The sequence below is a fragment of the Taeniopygia guttata genome, chromosome W (genome assembly GCF_048771995.1).
Source record: "Taeniopygia guttata chromosome W, bTaeGut7.mat, whole genome shotgun sequence".
NCBI classification, from domain to species: domain Eukaryota; kingdom Metazoa; phylum Chordata; class Aves; order Passeriformes; family Estrildidae; genus Taeniopygia; species Taeniopygia guttata.
The window spans coordinates 25235248-25253191 of NC_133064.1; the positions used below are offsets into that span (position 1 = coordinate 25235248).

The 17944-nt window shown below is 41.4% G+C and overlaps 2 long non-coding RNA genes across 2 annotated transcripts; one reads left to right on the top strand and one right to left on the bottom strand.

The window, feature by feature from the left end:
- Positions 1-15624: 15624 nt before the first annotated feature.
- LOC140682117 (uncharacterized) lies at positions 15625-17590 on the bottom strand. The gene is made up of 2 exons (XR_012053365.1): positions 16632-17590; positions 15625-16031 (listed from the first exon to the last, which is right to left on the bottom strand). It is a non-coding gene; the product is annotated as an uncharacterized lncRNA (long non-coding RNA).
- Positions 16750-17942, top strand: LOC140682119 (uncharacterized). The gene is made up of 2 exons (XR_012053368.1): positions 16750-16889; positions 17603-17942. It is a non-coding gene; the product is annotated as an uncharacterized lncRNA (long non-coding RNA).
- The last annotated feature ends 2 nt before the right edge of the window (positions 17943-17944 follow it).

Below are 17944 nucleotides of genomic sequence, written 5' to 3' on the forward strand. Positions count from 1 at the left end.
CTTCTCTGAGCATCAATTTATGGCCATTGTTGGACAGAGTACTAGGTTATGAAGACCCCTGGTCTGGATCAGTACTATTGTTCTTGACATTTAGATTACTATGGAAGTATACAATCATCTTTCAGAACAACAAATAGGACTAAAGAAAGCAAAGTAAGATGACGTCTTCAAGCCACAAGGTGTCACTTAGCAGAAGCACATTATAAGTAACATTTTCTGGATCAGTGTGGAAAGATGGCCGGGTGTAAAATTAGAGGAAAATGAGAAGCTATATTCACATCCTAACAGAAGTTATAATGGTACAGAAATTATAGGGTAAAATACAGTTGCTGCTCCCTTGGTGGAATGCAGTTGGCATGCTCGAGACCCATTCTACAATAATTCCCCACACCCACAATCTGCAACCATAGCACCTGCTAAGGGTGATGGAGCAGAGGCTGGAGCAGAGTGGAAACACTGCAGCCAGGCTCTATTGAAATCCTTGCAGGGAGGGGAACTCAATTGTACTTTGCAGCTGATAAACCAGATAGCACCTGTCAACCAAGGGAGATAGAAGATGTCTTGCTGCCGAGCCAACAACTGTGGTGAAATTGTTCTCCTCAGATTACCTTGGTCCATTATAGCCTAATTATAATGTTAGAGTGCACCTCCATCACAAAGTTACCCACCTACAAGGTACAACCACCCCTCACTGGAAATATGCTCTATATTTTTTTGACCGTATCTTTAAAAGTGAAGTGAGAGAATTTGTGTAAAATTCTCACAATCAGTAACAAAGGTATGCACATCTAGAGTCACTCAAGCTCCACCTAAACACAAAGAAATAGTATAAAAGTAAGTCAAGAATGGGGGAAAAGTTAGGGAAGACTCCATCATAACTGCTGGGATCAGTCGATGGGCTGAACCTGTCTTCTCCCCCATAGAGATGCCTGTTGGGTAAGAACCATATTCTGTGTGCACTGAATACTTTTACTGGGGATTAGAGCTTGTCTGTATGTTGCTTTGAATATGTTTTTGCAGTCAGAAATTGTCACTGGCAATCCTTGAACTTTGACCTGTCACAATTTTATATTAATAAAGAGTGTTTTTCTGTGAACTGTTAATGTGAGTCCTTCATGGGCACTGGCAATCGCCGGCAGCAGGGAATATACTTGAATACAATGAAAGGCCCACTGAAGGGTCACAACTTGGGAAGACCCGCTGAGGGGTCTCCCTTATCCTGGTGGCATATTTCCCTGAATAAATCAGTTGAACTGCCCTCCAATCCAGCAGGACTGCTCAGTGAAGGGTCCCCAGAAGGGGATGCTGACAGGCTGGTCAAGCACAAGGGTATCAGCTTTCCTGGGGCACTGACAGACATTAAATATTAATGATCAAGTAAATCTCCCCACACTGAGGAGATTTCTCCCCAGATTGAGGAAATCTCCCTTTTTCATGAGACAAGCAGTCTTGAAGTACCAAACTAGGATTATGTTTGTCTCTCAAGAAATGGTGATTTTTCTTTTTTCAAGATAAAGAGAGAATCTCATTTGCATTTATACTGCATGTACTACGTACTACACAACATTTTAAAATAAGAATGAACATAAAGGATTTCAAATTTAGAGGCCTTGCTGTGAAACAGAGTAAAAATTTAACAAGGTAGTAATCCATTTAGATTTAGGTAAAATGTGCCACTTTAAGCTTGCTAGCATAAGTAAAATATGCTGTTTAGTCTAGTAACTCTGCAGCACTAGTGAAACTACCCCAGCTAAAGAGAAAGAATGTGAATTTCCGAGCTGAAGAAATAAGAAAAGCTCCTTGAACCTTAAAACAGACAAGGCAAAATAACCCAAGAGTTCTTTCTGCACTTTCTAATAAAAAACTGACTATAAGTGTAACTAGCTGTAAGTATAATGCAAAATCAGTAGAATAAATATACATAAACCTATTGTGAAACACTATGCATATGTAAATTAGCAAAGATAAATAAAAAGGAATCAAGAGTTCTCAAAAGCATGCATGTCCTTTAAAGGGGAACAATCCCCACATGCATCCAGCGGTGTAATAAACATACCATCCCTACAAATCTTTATAAGAATTGTAGGATTTTAATTTTTCATCTGCATTTCAGCTGCAATTCAATAAAGTTCTTAGTTTGAGGAGTAGGGTGATGGAGGGAGGGCTCTTTTAAAGATTAAAATGTGTAGAGCCTGCCTCATGACATGTTCCTATAAAATTCCTATAGTATGTATTTTCAGTGAGCTAGGGAAGAAAATAGATAGCTGTTTAGAGAGAGGAAGTCATTGTGGGCAACATTGCTCTGGGAAGATAATCCAGGAAGATACTTACCAGGAATTTGTGTGGTCTGCTAATTATTCCCAGCAGTATGTTCCCGGTGCAGGTATGGTTTTGGGATTATGTCTAGAGTACAGGAGATCTTGGAGTCTAACAGAGAAAATGGCCCATTCTATAAAAGGCTGAAGAAAGGAATGCATATTTTTTTTCTTCCTCAGAATTTGACTTGCAAAGCAATATCTACTTTATACTTCAGTCACATATGGCTGATGAGAAACATAGGAGATGTGTTTCAGATTTCATAGACTTGTATAATACTAGGTATGTCAAGGATCTTCTGGTCCAACATTTCTTGGAAAAAGCAAGGTCTAGACCAGATGGCCCAGCACCCTGTCCAGCTAAATTGTAAAAGTGTCCAATGTTGGAGAATCCACCACTTCCCTGGGGAAATTATTCCAATAGCTGATTGTTCTCACTGTAAACAAATTTCTTCTTGTGTCCAATGGAAATCTCTCCAGGAGTAACTTGTATCCATTACCCCTTGTCTTTTACATGTGACTCTTTGTAAAAAGAGTCTCTATTTTCTTTGTAGCCACTCTTAAAATACTGGAACATGGTGATAAGGTGTCCTCTAAACCCTCTCAGGGCTGAATCAACCCAGTTCTCTCAGCCTTTCCTCATATGGCAGGTTTCCCACTCGTTTGATCATCTTTGTGTCCCTTTTGTGGACTCTCTCTGTCTTGTCCATATCTTTTGTGTAGTGGGGACCAAAACTGGACACAGTATTGCTGGCAAGGCACTGAGAAGAGTGGGATAATGACTTCTTCATCTCTACTGGTTGATTCAAGACAGAATTCTGTTGACTTTCTTTGCCACAGCAGCACACTGTTCACTCATATTGAGCTTTTTGTCCACCAGGATCCTCAGGTCCCTTTCCATAGAGCTGCTCTCCAGCCAGGTAGATCCCAGCCTGTGCTGCACTCCTGGATTATGTTTTCCCATGTATAAGACCTTACACTTGTCCTTGTTGAACTTCATAAGGTTCTTGTCAGTCCACTCTTTCAGCCTATCCAGGTCTTCCTACAGGGTGGCTATCCCTTACGAGGTGCCTACTTCCCCACTCAGTTTGGTATCATTGGCAAACACTTGATCCCATCATTATCCAAATCACTTATGAAGTTATTAAACAGCATTAGGCCCAATATCAATTCCTGTGGGACCCCACTTGTAACAGGTTGCCAATTTGAAAAGGAACTATTTACCACAACCTTTGGGTGTGGCCTGTCAGCCAGTCCCCCACCCACCATACAGATAACTTGTCTAGACCATAATGCATCAATTTCTCTAAAAAGAGTCTGTGTGAAACTCTATCAAAAGCCTCGGAGAAGTCCAGGTAGGTGGCATCGATTGCTCATCCCATATCAACCAAGCAGGTTACTTTGTCATAGAAGATGATCAGGTTTGTCAAACACGATTTGCCCTTGGTGAATCTGGGCTAGTTTTCCCAATCACATGCTTCATCTGACTTGTGATAGCCCCCAGGAGGATTCGTTCCAGGGGCTGAAATAAGACTGATGGGCCTATAATTTCCTGGATCCTCCTTTAAGCCCTTCTTGTAGATGAGGGCGACATTAGCCTTCTTCCAGTTTTTTGGCCCATGTCCTGATCTCCATGAGTTCTCAAACATCATGAAGAGTGGCCTCACAATGACATCAGACATCTTTAACACCCTTGGGTGGATATTTTCAGAGCTCATTGATTTGCACGGGCCAAGCTCCTGTAATAGTTCACACACCAACTCTTCCTTCACTGATGGTGAGTCTGTGTTTGCATCAGCCTGGACTTTTGTTACCAGGTCCTGGGGCCACACAGTGCTGGTAAAGACAGAGATGAAGAAAGTGTTGAGAACGTCTGCCTTTTCAGCATTGTTGGTGATTAATTCACATCTCCTGTTTAACAGTGGACCAATATTTTCCATGTTTCTGCTTGTTGGTTATGTACCTGAAGAACCCTTTCTTGTGTTTTTTGACATATCTGACTGATTTCAATTCTAACTACATCTCTACTCACCCTGGCAATGATCTTGTAATTCTCAATGTGTATATGCCTGCTTTTCCATCTCTGGTATCCTTCACTTTTGGTTTTGAGCAGACTCAGAAGCTTACAGTTAAGCTAAGAGAGTCTCTTGCTCCACCTAATTTCTTTACCTTTAAAGGGGATGAACTGTCTTTGTGCTTCCAGGAGAGTGTTCCTGAAAAACTCTGAGCACTTGCTGGCTCCTTTATCCTCCACGGAAGCTTCCCACAGAATCCCTCCCAAATGAGCTCCGAGTGAGCTGAAGATTGCTCTTCCAAAATCTAAAACCTTTGTCTTAGTACTAACTTTCAGCATGCTCAGCTGGATCCCAAACTCCATAATATTGTGATCACTGCAACCAAGGCTATCACCTCATTCCTGGTTGGTACATCTAACATTTGTATGAGGAAGCAGTTCTTTATGCATTCCAGGAATTTGATGGATGGCATGTGAGTTTCTGTATTGTTCTTCCAACAAATGTCAGGATAGCTGAAGTCATCCATAAAAACGAGGTTCTGTTGGGCCAAAGCTTGCTTAAGTGACCCACATATTGCTTTGTTGGTCTTAGAATCTTGGTTTGGAGGTCAGTAGTAGATGTCTACTGTAAGATCCCCCTTCAGAGACAGCTCTTCTGATCTTGACTCAGAGGCATTCAAAAAGGCTTCCACAGTTGTTGTAGTTGACTTTTATACATTCAAGGTTCTCCCTTATATAGAGCACAACTCCTTCTCTTCCTCCCTGCCTGTTTTATGAAACAGCCTATAGCCATCCATTGTGAACCTCCAGTCATGTGAGTTGTCCCACCATGTTTCAGTTATTCCTATGATATCATAACTTTCAAACTGGATGCAGAGCTCCAGTTCCTCCTGTTTTTTCCCCAGGCTACATGCACTGGTATACATACATTTGAGGTGGTTGGTCTTCTGGTTCTCATCTTGAGAGGCAGCTAGACAGGTGGATCCCATTCCTCCCTAATAGGCTATAGTCATTGAAGAATATGCCATCATAAAAGTAAAAACCTTCACAATGGTGTTAAAAATGATCATATAATATTGGCTTTTGCATTTATGTATTAGCTTTTGCATGTTGTTATTGATCATAAGTATTTAGATACGGTACAATTTATAAGTCCTTTTAGCTGCTTGTTAATATAGCATAATCTATCACTTTAAGTATGAACTGTATAGCTCATAGAAATAGTAGTGTAATTAATATAATATCTATTTATAGTTTATAGAACTAGTAGCATGATAAATGTATTATACTGTAGACCTTAGCAAAACATAAGGTGTTAAAAGACTTTTGTGTAACTAAGAGAACAGTATAAAGCAATCCGCTGATTAACCTCTCCAAGTGATAACGGTGACACAAACCAGAGCACCAGAGAATACTTAAAGAAGAGCTCATTAACTCCTCTTAACAGAGAAGGAATAAAATATATTGACTGGATCTACAGGATGTCATGCAGATAAGTCAAAATGTAAAGCCAAAACTAAAAGAAGTCCCTGCAACATCAAAAGCTGTCAAGAATGTTTGAATAATGTACAAGCTAATGAATATACATGTAACCCCAGTGTTATAGATACATATTATATTGGCTTTTCACAAATATTAAAATGAATACTATATGTGTTATGCTGAAAAGTTATGCTGTATTAATGTCTTTTAAGTAGTGTGGTAAATATAGTTTTTAGGCTAAAGCATAATATTAAAATAGAAACTATGTGATGTAAGATACTTTTTGTAACTAGTGCAAGGAATGGAAAAGATAATCAAGAAATTCTTCACATTATCCTATCTGGATAGAGATAACATCAATAGACACCAAGATCTCAAGAGAAGAATAATTGCCTCATCAGGAAAGCTCAGACTTCGAGGAACCAAGAAGGTTGATTTACAAGATGAGGAGGGAAGCTAAAATTAAGCAGAAACCCTCTAGTTTGAAAGGAATGTTTGAATCATGTATGACATATATGAATATGTAATAGGCTATTGCTTTTAAGGGGTAATCCTTTGTTACCAAAATGTGCTTTTTGGCGGAGTGCCAAGCACCCGGACATTTGTAATTCTTTTCTTTTTATTGTCTCTTACTGTCCTGATTTTCATTACTATTTTCATTACTATTAAACTTCAAAAATTTTAACAGAAGTGAATGGCATTTTTTACACCAGTAATGTAACCGTACATAGAGAACATGATTTTAAGCTACCTCTGTGCTCTTTGGCCATTCGCCAAAAGCACCCTAGTTCTGGATTACTTATTTGTCCTTCTTTTATACTTTATTAAACTTTTAAAAATTCTAAATAGTGAACTCTGTTTTTCACAACGGCACCAGCCAAAAAGCTACATGTTGATTTGAATTATACATCTATTTCTGGCTGTAATCATAAAAGGGAGGAAAAGATAACTTGGGCACCAATACTTTTTGCTTGCACTCTCAGGGCTCTGCAGTCTTCCCCCATTCTGCCCAGGTTCTGGCTTGCAGTGTTAAGCTATAGTGTTAGCTATGTGCCTTGGTTTAAGACAATTTAAAGAGTTGGACACTAAAATGAGTTACCTCCCCTTTGTTTCAAGTTGAAACCAATCTCTTTCCATTAATAGAGAAAAACAAAATGCAAGTAGATATGAGTGAAAACATAACAGTTTACTAGTAAGCAAAACAGCAACGGGAAAATGGCATCAGCTGTCTCCCTCAAGGTGGTGTGCTGCAGTCTACTGCACCATCCAGGAGACAAAGGGAAAAAGATGGCAGACCAAAAAAACCAACACCCTCCCAGGAAGGTAGGACTTTACAGAGCAGTTCTAGTGGCAGATGAAGAATTGTTGGCACCTGTGGGGTCAGCTCCTCCTCTCACTGCTTCCTCCTGCCACCTGCTGGATGTGCCGGTGTTGGTGCTGCTGTCATAGACTCTACGGGTGTGTTGGGGGGAGAAGAACTGGTCTCTTGGGACTGATACAGGGTGGCATGGCCCCAGGGACTGGTTCAAGCTTCGCGCTGCTGATAGGGTTTGCAAAATTCTCTCTGAAACAGTTTCTCATTGCAAAATGCAGTTTTTCTGAGTTGCTATTGTTGAAAGCCCAGAAACCCGCCCGAAACAACCCCCCCTGAAGCAGACCCTCTGCCTTCAAAAGCCACCAGGCAAAGGAGGAAGTTGGCTCGGGTGCCCTTGAGACAGAGTGAAAATTTAACAAGGTAGAAATCCATTTGGATTTAGGTGAAATGTGCCTCTTTGAACTTGCTAGCATAAGTAAAATATGCTGTTTAGTCTGGTAACTTTGCAACACTAGTAAAACTGCCCCAACTAAGGAGAAAGAATGGGAATTTCCAAGCTAAAGAGATAAGAGATAAGAAAGACTCCTTGGACATTGAAACAGACAGGGCAGAATGACCTAGGAGTTTTTCTGTACTGACAAAAGCTGGGTAGGAGTGTAACTAGCTGTAAGTGTAATGCGAAATCAGCAGAATGAATATGCATGAACCTATTGTGAAATTCTATGCATATGTAAATTAGTAAAGGGTAATTAAAAAGGATCGGGAGTCCTCAGGGGCACGCATTCCTTTGAAGGGGAATGATCCCTCAAATATGTCCAGCGCTGTAATAAACATACCGTCCCTATAAATCTTTAGAGGAATTGTGGGGTTTTGATTTTTCATTCGCATTTCACCCTGACCTTTTAAAGGGATTGACACTGCCCGGCTGCCCCGCAATTCCGGTTCTGGCCAAGCCACCAGGCCTTAAACAGTATCAGTTCTGGGGCGCAGATAGATATGGAATACAATAACATTTTGGTTTACCTAGGACATTATGCTCATCTGATATTTGGGCCCTACATTACTGTTGTCTCAGTACTCCAAGCACCACCTCATGAAGACAGTCATTATAGATACATATTATAATATTGGCTTTTCACAAATATGAAAGTGGATGCTATATGTATAATGTTAAAGTAAATTTGCTATAAAGATATAGTTTTTATTTATGATATATTTATGCTTGTGACAATTGAACTGCCTGCTTGGTTGGGATAACATCCAATTAACATATGATGAGGTGAAACAAGGGATTTAAGGGTTAATAGGGAATTTAGAATTATTTAGGCAATATGATATGTGAACATATGGTGCATGTTAAGTCGACTCAGGATCTTCTGAAGAAAACCTGCTGCCTATTAAGCTTATGCTGAGATGGCAAAAAGAAGGAGGGCGTCTGATGGAAATTGCTGACCTTGCTAAAGATGAGAAGCAAAAGGGCGACTGCGCATGCAAAGACATCTGAGTTCGAAAGTTCAGTAGTGAGGAAGACTATGGCAGCTTCGTCCCACTGGACCCCAGCCTCATTTCTGAGACCACTGACTCAATAAAAGAACGAACTACGCATCCGCAACTAATTTCCATACCATGTGGAGAATAGGCGGAGTTAGATGCTGAATATGTATAGGCGCTATAGAATATGAATGACTTTTGTGAATAAATATGGGGATTGAAGAAGCTGGGGTACACAGTATTTGGGAAGATTTTGCCCCCCTGTGTCCAGCGCTGAATAAATACGTACCTACTTTACAACCCTTGGTTGTGGAGTTATTACCATGTATCAGAGGACTCCTGCTACTAATATGTCAACCATCAACACTTACTGTTGGTAGAAAGTATGGACCAAAGGCCAAAACTGAAGGTGATGATAAGAATGGAATAAAACCACAGCCAAGAAATACGCATGCTCTAAAAAGGCAGACTGAGGAGGAGCCATGATAAGCAGTTCTTAGAACATGTAAACTAGTTTGGGGAAAAGTTTAAATATTCATAATTGTTTATGAATATTCAACAGGCTGATGCAATAAAAATGGTATATAAAGGGTGTTTCCAAAACAGCAGGGGTGCTCTTGGCGGAATGCCAAACACCCAGCCATTAAAAACTTTGCTTTAGTGTCTTTGTAGCCTATTGTGCTTTATTAAACTTTTAAATTTTACCAGGAGAGTGAACCTCATTTTCCACAGTCAGCAATTACACCTTTACCCTTTTTTCCTCAGTGACATAACTTGAGGAGGTGCATTAGTGTCCCAGATTGAAAGGCAAGATGTATTCCATTTGCCATCAGTATGGCAGTTGTCTTCTGTTAAGTGAGCAGTTTTCCTTATCTCTTTCACAACCAGTAGTCTCTCAAGGGAGACATCTGCTGATAATGGGCTATTGAATGTCACTGCATGACTGATAAAATGACAACCTCCCATTGTGAGATGCTCCGCCCAGAGGGAAGAGGCAAGGATTTCTACCTGGATATAATCTTGAGTTTCTGGAACACCAACATGGCTTTTTCTGCACTGGATTTCCCAGAGGAACAGCTGCCTCTTCCACTGCCTATTCAGAGGAAGACTACACGCCTTCTCTACTGGATCACTGCTCCAACAGAACCACACCAGACAATCCAAGAGGACTGCAGCCATAATTCCCAATTGGACTGTGGCCAACACCCTGACTAACAGGGTGTCAGGCTGTATTCTGACTCTGTCAGTGTTGTTTTAGTTCACTGCATTGTTTATTCTATATTTTTATTTTCTTCCCTAATAAAGAACTGTTATTCCTGCTGCCATATTTTTGCCTGAGAGCCCCCCTTAATTTCAAATTTATAACAATTCAGAGGGAGGGGGTCTACATTTTTGTTCCATTTTAGGGGAGGCTTCTGCCTTCCTTAGCAGACACCTGTCTTTCCAAACCTAGACAACTAGGAAGCTTAGGTGCCTACTGGGGTTAAACTCCAATCCATCTATCTATCCATCAAATTAATCTCTCTCCAATTCATAGGCAAGAATGTGATAGGAGACTGTGTCAAAGGCCTTAGAGATGTCCCGATATTTGATATCTGTAGCTCTTCCCTTGTCTGTTGGTGCAGTCACTCCATCATATAAGGATACTAGATGAGTCAGTCATGATTTTCCCTCAGTGAATCCATGTTGCCTGTCTATAATCACTTCCCTGACTTCCATATGTCTTCAGCCTAACTTCCAGGAAGATCTGCTGCATTATCTTCCCAGGCACAGAGGTGAGGCTGACAGGTCTGTAGTTCCCAGTCCTCTTTTTTAACCTTTTTAAAGATGGGTGAAATGTTTCCCTTTTACCAGCCACCTGGGACTTCGCCTGACTGCCAGGACTTTTCAAATATCATGGAGAGTGTCTTTGCAACTACATCTGCCAGTTCCCTCAGAACTCTGGGAAGCATCTTGTTGGGGGCCATGGACTTGTGGGTGTTCAAGTTTCTCAGGTGGTCTCAAACTTGATCTTCTTTTACAGTCAGAGGAACTTCATTGCCCCAGTCTCTGCCTCGAGATGCATTCACTTGAGAGGTATGGGAAGAGAGGTTACCATTGAAGGCTGAGGCAAAATTTATTGAGTACCTCAGCCTTTTCCTTGTCCATTGTGACCAGTTTGCAAATCATGCTGTCAGAGGGGGTACACTTTCTTTGGCCTTCCTTTTCTGGATGATATACCTGTAGAAGCCCTTATTATTCTTTGTGTCCGTTGACAATTTCAGCTGCACCCTGACCATCCTGACCCCATCCCTATACAACTGGGAAAAGCTCCTGTACTCTTCTGAGGATACCTGTCCCTGCTTCCACTGCCTATGCATTTCTTTCTTGCTCTTTAGTTTGACCAGCTGTCAGAGACTGGAAAAGATTGATGTCTCGACATTTTGGGATGCTTGGAATCCATCTGAACTGAACTGCATCTTAACTAAGTATAAAGTTTAGTAATTTTATTTTATATATTTAAGGGACACATTTAGGATTTGTAGCAAGACACCACAACCATATGTCACTCAGATGATATTCCCATAGTAATGAGTGTTTTTCCAAAGCATTACACACAGCTTTTCTTTATTAATTGGATGATGTCAGGGATTTCAGCGCCTAACCTCTTTTGCACACTGTATTAGAAATATTTGGGGAAATTATCTAAAATGAACTGTTTCAGTGTAAGACTTGAATCTAAAGCACTGTATATAGTCTATATCCAGAGTAAGTAAATAAGAACTGCTGTTTCACAGTGTGGAAATATAAATTGGATTGCTAACTCAGATCCAAAGATTAAGACATCATTGATGTTATTGCAGGCTGATGAGAAGAATAGCAGAAACAGAATGCCAGCTAGAAAGAAGCAGGAGCTTCTCAAATACCATAGCAAGTCACAGAGATACAAAAACTGTACTTTGTGCACTGCTATACCAGTCTGTGCTGCAACTGGGAGGGTACACCTGTGTTTACTGCACATGGCATCACTGTTAGGTTTGACTCGCCAACTATCCAATACAAGTGGCTTGCAACGAATACTGGTCATAATGTGATGGTCTTAATCAAGTAGTTTGATATTCTGCTTTTCCTTACCACTGCCTGGGGTGATTGTCCCATACACCACACAGTTGTACTCTGTTGTCACACAGAGCCTAAAATATTTCTGTTTTTCTTTCCATTGCAGATGGCAGATACAAGCTTCAGCAGTACCCACAATTGGGTATCCATTAATTGCTGAATGTGGAAGGTAAGATATACATGTATCAGCTAGTATCCAGTGTCAGGTGGCTTTCCTGTGGGTCAGATGGAGGGATTATTCTTACGTTAGCCAAGTGTGATATAAGACATTTTGATGACTCCTGGGATTTGAATCTAACTTATAGTTTTATAAAATGTTTGGACAACTAGCCTTATAGATTTTGCCTTTATTATGTCATTCTGCTCACAATTTGGCTATTGGATTTGCCTCATGATAACTAGTTAATATATCTTTTGTATCCCTCCAGGACTATGCATTCCTTTGGCTCAAGTATAGCTCAATAGTTCTGAGAGTGGAATTTGTCACTGGTAATAAGTCCTTTAAAGTTTTATTTCAAAGGACATTTGTACTTGCATTATACCTTGAAGAAAGCAGAAATATTGTTCTACAGAAGTGAAGAAATACAGAACAATTTACTCAGTAACAGCTTCTATGTATTTTCCATGCAACAAGTTTACTCCTATCGTGAACAATTTTGATTAATTCCTTAAAAGCTATCTTGTGGATAAAGTTTATAGAGAGTGTTCATTTAATGTGTAAAGTGAATAATTATGAGGGGATTAAATGCTATGTTGACTTCAAGTCACTAAGCCATACAACAATATAGCATTGTCTGCAAAAAACAAGTTTTCTTCATAGCTGAACAAAATTATTACTGATCTCCCACCACATCAGCACTTTAAAGGGTAAGCAAATTCAGAGCCAAACTGGAATTGCCTTTTCTAGAATAATATTCAGTAATCTATGACTTTGAGTGAATTAGCAAAAGCAATCTGAAAGGTCATGATCTTGGAGGTCATAGCCTTTTTTCTCTCCCTAGGATTTGCTCAGCTACCTGTAACCAGCCTTTAGAACATTAATATTTTGTCCGGAGTGTATTATATTTTAAAATTCTATTTATATATCTAAAACCTACCATACATAGAATGTGGAGACAAAAGCCAGCCCCAAGATTAAGTAAATGTCACTGCAGAAATTGTGGGGCAAGCTGATAAACAGACCAAAGGATTCCAAATATCATTTAAGGTGGAGCTGCTGACTCACAGGATGGGAAAAAAATATTATGCTTCTTTTAGGGCATTAAACCACTATTCCCTCTTCACAATACATCTAGATTACAGATTTTGTTAAAGCAAATATAGACTTCAAAGGAATAGATATTTTTTTTAAGATCATGTCCCTTACCAGCACAAATAAGACACCTTTTTTAGATTAATAACTTATAAAAATTCTATTGAACCAAAACTCCCCTTGCTATTCAGAATATTCTAAGTTGGAAGGGACCCACAACGATCATCAAGTTTGACTCTTAAGGGAATAGCCCATACAGGGATCAAACCCATGACCTTGGTGTTATTAGCACCATGCTTTAACCAACTGAGCTTCAGAGCATTTGATTCATGCCTACAGCCTTGTTCAAACTATTTCAGCAGTGTCATATTGCACACAGTGATCCTGAGATCTGCACAGAGGTGAAACCATTCCATCCATTTCAGAGATTGAATCATCATAAATGCACAAACAACTACTTTACCCTTTAAGGAACTTGCAGAACTACTACTTTTAAGATAAAAAAACTTTTTTTTTTTTTTTTTACAATTAACCATTTAACTTCTTGAATTTATTTTTAAAAGAAAGTTGTCAGCTCTGTTTTCTTAGGTGGATATTCATGTAGCTGAACATAAATGTTGATTATTATTTATTTTATACTAGACTGCACATGTTATTTTAGCCAAGGATGGAAAGAAGGTACAAGGGTTACAGACTGACTGGTGGCATTTCTAGAAATAGAAGTAGTTTAAATATTTGAATCATGTAATGGGTATATTAAATACCACACCATGTGATCCTGAGTGACATTTTAGAGGAATAGCAGAGTCATGACTGAAGTTCACACAGACACATAAACAACATATCTACAAATTTAAAACTATTTAGCTGCCTAATGTTGATATTGTACTGAGCAGAACTTTCCATGTGGTGGAGAAATGAGTTACAAAAGATACTGGTTTTTTATATTTGAGAAATAATTCCTTTGAGTCATCCTTAGCTTGATCTAGAATCCACAGAACGGAGTGCAAATTTTTCTCTGCCTTTCTACAGCAGTTGTGGGCATCTTCGAAACATCTGCAAGAAATGTTATAAGTGACTAAATGCCTGGTATGTCATTTTTAGATGCCTAAAAACCAGTTTGCATTGCTGTTGGTCTGCTATATCACTTTACAAGGTCAGAGGATAAGATCTAAATCAAAACATTAAATCTCAGAAAACAATATTGGTAGGGTTTTTTTCAGTTTTTCATGTCTCAGCCTGAGCAAGACATGATCCTTTCTGACTGATTTCTGTTTAATATAAAAATCTCCATAGTGTATAAATAATGTTAGAGCAGACATCATGATAAGTATGTCTTAATCATAGCATGGAATGCCTCTAGGAAAAATAAACTAAAATTCAGTTTTCTTTTCTCCTTGTAATTCCAGAGGTAAGTGAACCAGTATAAAAATCAAAGCATATTTTTTAAAAAAATAAACTAAAAAATTCAAAATTACTTGCTATGAAAGGAGGAGAGAAGGAAAAGACTGTAAATCTTAATAGGTCGCACAACTACTCTTTAGTCACAACACTCTTTTTGATTTCTACCAGATAAAGATCAAGTCCATTAAATTTGACCCGGTGAGATTTAGAGCCCCAAGTTCTCTTGCTGAATCCAGTGAAAGGCGTTGGTAGTGCTTGCCTTTTTGGATCAGTCAACCACTTACAATACGAAAACCTAATCCAAACAGTGCTGACAGTTATAAACTCTCCAAAACCTTCCCAAAATAAATATGTTTTCTCTGAATCTCTGCAAAGGAACTTATGTTTCCCCTTATTTAAATTATTTTTTAAGGGTTGACATTTGAAACAGCTTCACAGTGGGCTGACATGTTTTTCTGCACTAAGTAGTTATTCAAATCAATAAATTGTAACAAACTTGCACCACATCCTGTGGTGCTTTCAATTAATTTTTACTAAGCCTTGTATTTGAAATACCACCATTTGAGTTACCTTAAATAGGATAAGCAATGGAGTTAGTTAAACTGACCTTGAAGCTGAAGGTAGACACGTCCTGCTACATGCAGTGAGCCCAGAGTGAAAAGGGAATAACAAGTTGGTGTGCTCATGGGATTCCAGGAAATATGAGAACTGGAAAGGAGGAGACAGAAGGGAAAATAATTGCTGCAGTAGCCAATCCTATTTCATTCAGTTATGTCAGTGACATTGCTTACACAAGGGTGCCCTTGAGGACATAAATAGGATGTAGCAAAAGGGGGCCATTGAACAGAATCACAGAATATGCTGAGTTGGAAGGCACCCACAAGGATTATTTAGTCCAGTGACTGGCTATGCACAGGATCATCCCCAAGAGTCACACCATGCGCCTGAGAGTATTGTCCAAATACTTCTTGAACACTGTCAGGTTTGGTGTTGTGACCACCTCCCTGGGGTGCCTGTTCCAGTGCCCAACCATCCTTTGGGTGAAGAACCTTTATCTAATATCCAGCCTAAAAGTCCTCTGACGCAACTTCAGGTCATTCCCCTAGGTTCTGTCACTGAGCACCACTGTCTTGGTTTGGAAATACAGGTGTCTGCTAAGGAAGGCAGGATCCTCCTCTGAAATGGAAAAATGTAGACCACTTCCCTCTGAATTGTTATAAATTTGAAAGTAAGGGGGGCTCCCAGGCAAAAATATGGCAGCAGGAATAACAGTTCTTTATTAGGGAAGAAAATAATAATAAAAAAAATAAACAATGCAGTGAACTACAACAACACTGACAGAGTCAGAATACAGCCTGACACCCTGTTAGTCAGGGTGTTGGCCGCAGTCCAATTGGGAATTATGGCTGCAGTCCTCTTGGATTGTCTGGTGTGGTTCTGTTGGAGCAGTGATCCTGTAAAAAAGGGGTGCAGTTTCCTCTGGGAAATCCAGTGCAGGAAAAGCTGTGCTGGTGTTCCAGAAACTCAAGATTATATCCAGGTAGAAATCCTTGCCTCCTCCCTCTGGCAGAGCATCTCACAATGGGATGCTGTCATTTTATCAGTCATGCAGTGTCATCCAATAGCCCATTATCAGCAGATGTCTCCCCTGAGAGTGGACTGGGTGTGGAAAAGATAAGGAACACTGCTCACTTAACAGAAGACAACTGCTGTGGGAAATTGTAATTTTTCTTTCCCCCCCACCCATGCCTACCCTTCCCCCTCCCCGCACGTTCCCTTTTGTCCAGGACCCTACCCCTCCCCCTCGCCACGCAGTCGGCTCCCCCACCCCTCCCCACCGTTCCCATCCCCACCCCTGTCCCTGGGGTCTCCTGCCTTCCCAGGGGGTTTTCCCCGTCCCTGTCCTATCCTTTTTGGCCGCGGTTCCGTTCCCCCCGCACACCCTCCCCCCCAATTCGGGGGTTATATCTGAGACCCCGCGAGTGCCCCCAGCGTCTCGGCTGCACACATCCACAATAAACACATGTATGCACCTGAGCCCCGTGTCGCGATCCGTCTGTCCCCGGGGTGAACCTGAACTCGCAGAGCTTAAGGCGAAAGTGGCGTTTGCCTCTCTCCCTCCTCCCCCCGCGCTCCGCCAGCGCCCGCCCGGCTCCGGGACCCTTTTCTGTTCTCACCGGCGTGCTCTCTACCCCAGCCTGGAGCAGCCGCGCGGTGGGGGCAGCCGAGCTGCGGGGGCCTTGACACAGGTAGACTTACCTCAGGACAGAAGAGGGGGGTTTGGCAGTGGCTCGCGGTAGAGCCGAGCCCCGAGAACTGAGTGTCATGGGACCCCACATGCATGGAGACTACTAGAGGCTGACAGTGGCCGAACCCAGGGTTTCAGGGACGAGCCCTGGTTAACAGGAACACCTAGGCTTTTAGGAGAGCCAAACCACGAAAAAATACGTCCTCAGTTCAGTGCGATTTTCCATCACCAAGGAGAGAGATAGAAATTTCACCGACCGAGCCCGGAGGGTAAGTGGGTCAGAGCAGGGTTGGGTCCCTGGCAGGCAGCTGAGCTACCTTTTTTTCTTTCCTGAGTTTTAACCACCGTCCGTGCTCAAACTGGGGCAGTAGCCTTGCATGTCCCTGATGGGCAGGAGGCTTTTCTTTTTCCAAGGAGCACGCAACCTTGCCCGGCCTTTTTGGGGTAACTCACACTTGAAAGCTCCTTCTCTTTCTCAGAAAGCTGCCTTTTCTACCCTCTCCTCCCTGTTCTGGGCTATGGGGGCAGGGAGGGTGGAAAGGACACAAATGGGAAAGAATTGTAGATGGCGACATGTCAGCTATGGGAGATGAGATAAATAAATGGTCAAATTTGTTCACTGAACCAGTATGTGCCCGACCAAGTTCGTTGTGTAGATAAAGGAAATAGCAGTTAAGAAAGAACTGCTTGTTGTTATGAACAAAACAGCCTGGCTGGGACACTTGGCTTGGGCTAAGTACTGACATTGAAATGTTAATTAGCTAATTGTTCCTGGGAATCACCTACCTCCCCCCACCCTCACTACCATTCTAGGACTGGGATGCAAAATAATCCAGTGGAATCATGGGAGGGGGTTTTGGGGATGAAAAACACCGCTAAATGGAAAAGATGGGCACAGTGGAGGGGGCTGGATGGGTGTGCTGGTTGGGGAAAAGGGAACCCCATCCCTAGTCTGTGTTTGACCTGTCACCATAACCTACAGAGGACCAGACTGGACTGGGCTGTGGGAAGCAGGAGCAAAGCAGACACACACTGCCTGGTGTTACCAGGAGGGAAGGAGAGGGATAGCTGCTGCTGGACTTCGGCAGCAGGCTCTGCACAGCCCCTCACCCTGCGGCTACCAGTGTGCCAGGAGGAAAGGAGAGAGGACGGTCTGCTGGGACTTCAGATACGAGGACTCCAGGGACAGACTCTGCACGCCTGCTCACCCTTCGGCTACCGGAGGAGCTACAAGAGCGGGGGCGAGCTCCTCGTTGAGCCCCCTGCCAAGCTGACTTTTTAATAAAGAGCTGACTATTAATAAAGGCATAGACCCTGTTCATTT